Genomic DNA, 3,863 nt, shown 5'->3' on the forward strand with positions numbered 1-3,863 from the left:
CTGCACTACCTATCCTTTGGAAACTACCAAAGATCATGCCTGATACAGAGTAATAGGGACTCTGAACTTGCTGCTCGAATGGACTGAGTTCAGCGTTACCAAATGATTGGGGTGAAGTCCTGACAGTTCTGCAGTTCTTAATTCTATTGAGACGGTACATCAAGTACATGACTTCTATTAGAAAATAATTTTTTAGCAGGTGGGAAAAAGGAAACACTTCGGTCATTTTTTTCTTCTTACACATTTATTCCTTTTCTTTCTTTCCCCCCTTTTAATTAAAGTGTTTTAAATTTTGAACAGGCAGTACATGTGCTTGGTACAAAATTCAAAGGATCCAAGATAAGCCACCTCTTCACCTACATCCTCCAACAATTGAGTCCCTTACAGTGAACCAGTCACTGTTACAGTTTCTCCTGTGTACTTCCAGAACCCTTTTAGATACATATAGGCAAATAAGTATACATTTATCTATCACTAGTTTGCACCTTTTTAATAAAAAAAAATTTACTTATTTGGTTGCACCAGGTCTTAGTTGCAACAGGCAGGGTCCTTAGTTGTAGCACATGGGCTCCTTAGTTGTGGCTTGTGAACTCTTAGTTGCAGCATTCATACGGGGTCTAGTTCCCTGACCAGGGATCGAACCCAGGCCCCCTGCATTGGGAGTGTGGAGTCTTATCCACTGCACCACCAGGGAAGTCCCTTGCACCTTGTTTTTTTAAACTTTGTGATCCTTCCACATAAGCACATAAAAAGCAGCCTCTGCTTATTAACAGATGCATACTATTCAATTCTATGAATATATCAGGGTGGTTTTCTTCTTTTAATTTAATTTAATTAATGTATTTATTTTTGGCTGCATTGGGTCTTCATTGCTGTGCAAGGGCTTTTCTCTAGTTGTGGTGAGTGGGGGCAACTCTTCGTTGTGGTGCGTGGGCTTCTCACTGTGGTGGGTTCTCTTGTTGCAGAGCACAGGCTGTAGGCGCATGGGCTTCAGCAGTTGTGACATGTGGGCTCAGTAGTTGTGGCTCACGGGCTCTAGAGCGCAGGCTCAGTAGTTGTGGTGCACAGGCTTAGTTGCTCCGCGGCATGTGGGATCTTCCTGGACCAGGGCTCAAACCCGTGTCCCCTGCATTGGCAGGAGGATTCTTAACCACTGTGCCACCAGGGAAGCCTGGTGGTTTTCTTTTAATAAGACATCTCTTCATCGACATTTAGGTTGTTATCAGTATTCTCTACTATCAATAATGCTACAATATATGTACAGGTTGTTTCACACACTGTGAGTTTATTTGTAGGATAGATGCCTAGAAACGGAATTGTAGGATTAACAGGTAGTGATAAGTTTTATCACAATGGTTTTCATAAAGATTATACACGTTTTCACTCCATTAGCAACACATGAGAATACCTGTTTCTTTATATTCTGCCAATAGTGTTTTTTTTTTTTTTTTTTTTTGCCAATAGTGTTTCGTTTCCTGAGGTTCTAGGATGGAGAGTAAAGGAAACCCTTCAAGTTAAGTATAGGTTCATCTACTGGTCTAACTCAGGAGTAAGAATATTTTTTGCAAAAAGTCAACCCAGGTGTTTGCTTTGTAGGCTCATTTCTCCTCTCCAGGCAAGCTGGCATTGGGATATTCATTACTGGTCTAACCTCGGTATTGTTCTGAACCCTAGAAGGCTTAGTGAGTCTTCAGAATCATTTCTACTCTGTTCTAGAAGTGGAAGACATCCCATTCATTCTACAAATACTTACTGAGCATATATCCTGCACCAGGCATTGTTCTGGTGGCTGAGGCGTGAACAATGAACAAAATAGAAGTCCCTGCCCTCATTAAGATTGCATTATAATGGGGGGAGGCAGAGAGTAAACACAATACACAGATATGATATATGGTATGTTAGTTTACGATAAGTGCCATGGGAAAAATGAAGGAGGGAACGGGGTATGAGGAGTTACTTTCGTGAAGGGTGGTCAGGGAAGGCCTTGCTGAGAAGGTGACATTTAAGCAAAGACCTGAAAGCAGTGAAGGAAAGATCTGTAAGGCATCTGGGGGAAAGAGCAAAGGTAGGAGTTGAGGGGGTGCCTGGTATGTCCTAGGAACAGCAAGGAAAGCTGCTGCTTAGGGCTCAGTGAGCAAGGGGAAGAGGTGAGATCAAGGAGTTCAGGAGGTCTGGGCGGCAGGCCTCATAGGAAAATAGGAAAACCACTGGAGGGTTCTAGAGGGTTACTCTGAATGCTCTACTGAGAACAGACTGAGGGAAGGCAATAATGGATGAAGGCAGAATGAGTTAGGAGACTTCCTAAAAACCAGGTGAGAAATGAGATGGGTTAGGCTGGGCTGGTTGCCATGGAGGTGTGGATGTGTTTGGACTGTGGGTCAGTTTTGATGGTGGACCCAGCAAGATTTTGTTAGATTGGATGTTGGATGTGAGACAGAAAGGTGAGAATGATTCCAAGGTTCTTGGCTTAAATAAGTGGAAGAATGGAATTATTTACTGGGATGGGGAAAGAACGCAGGTAGAGCAGGTATTAGGGTGAAGGTGAGTTGTGATTTGACTTGTGGTTACCATGGCTCTCTGTGGCTGGGGCTCTAAGATGGCCATGGTTCCAGATGCAATTAATGGCCTAGACAAGGCCACGACTGAAATGCCTTCTTGGCATGAAGGCTCAAAGGAATGTGTGCCCATGGTCATCATTCTCCTCCTGGTGCTAGCCTATTCCAAATCAGCCTTGCAGTGAGATACTGCATTAAATGTTCTTGCATCTTCTTTTTGTGAAATACTTAATCAAAGGGATATGCAAATGCACGCGCACACACACACAACTAACCTTGAAAACAACTAAAAAACTTGATTTCTTGTCCACTACATAACTAGCAGAACATGAACCCTTATTAAAGGACTCACTGTTCTCCGAAAATAAAAAACTCAATTCAACTCTACATTTGTGGGTCTACGATGTCATCAAGACACCAGTTCCTAGACAATGCCAGGCTAGGCTGGTTACAAGAAATCACACCAAGGCAATCTGAAATGTGCCTGGTTGAAGAATGCAAACCGGAATTCACTGGACAAATAAATAAACCAAGAAGGAATGCACTTAAAACAGCTGTCACTAAAGCATCTGATGGAACAATACCTAAAATTTGGAATGAATATTTCAACAAACACATATAAAGGTGAAGGAAAGCAAAACCAGTATTTTAAGTTAAATTAGGGGAAAGGAAAAAAAAACCAAAAAAACCCCGCAGAAACTGATATATACGGATTACTTCAAAAGGCTAAAAAGAGATTAAGGAGGAGAAATTAGAAAAATGTGTCCGAGTGGGAGGCGGAATCTATGCAAGTCTACAACGCAAGAGCGCACCGAGCGCAATTTTTTCCCTACCCAACTCGCGAGACCAGCGGGTACCTCAGAAAGAAAACAACCATTCGCTAGAAGGGAGTAGCTAAGGGAATCCAAACTTGTCTTAAAGCAAGTAAAGTGGTGGCCAGACTGGGTGACTCAGAGGCATGACTCAAACCCGACACCGGGGGCCATCAGCTCCCGGAGGCCGGGGGCGCGGCGTCAAAAACATTTTAGGAAAGTACCAGGCGCGTGGAGGGCGACAGGAAACCTCCCCGGGGACCGGCCTGGGGCTCCTCCTGCCCTAGAGTCTGACCTCTTACCATCCACACCAGGAGGAGTTTCTAATCTCCAGGCTTCCCCTTTTTCTTTCAGAAGCTGCCTCTCCACCACCCCCATTTTCCTTCCACAAAGCGTCACGCAGCGTGTGTGTGCGAGACGTCGGGCCCCTCCCAGCAGCCCTCCGCCCCCCGCCCCGCGCTCCCAGCCCCGCGCACCCTTCCTCCCCGCCCCCGCG

The sequence above is a fragment of the Neophocaena asiaeorientalis genome, unplaced genomic scaffold (assembly GCF_003031525.2).
Source record: "Neophocaena asiaeorientalis asiaeorientalis breed wild unplaced genomic scaffold, Neophocaena_asiaeorientalis_V1.1 scaffold397, whole genome shotgun sequence".
Taxonomy (NCBI): domain Eukaryota; kingdom Metazoa; phylum Chordata; class Mammalia; order Artiodactyla; family Phocoenidae; genus Neophocaena; species Neophocaena asiaeorientalis.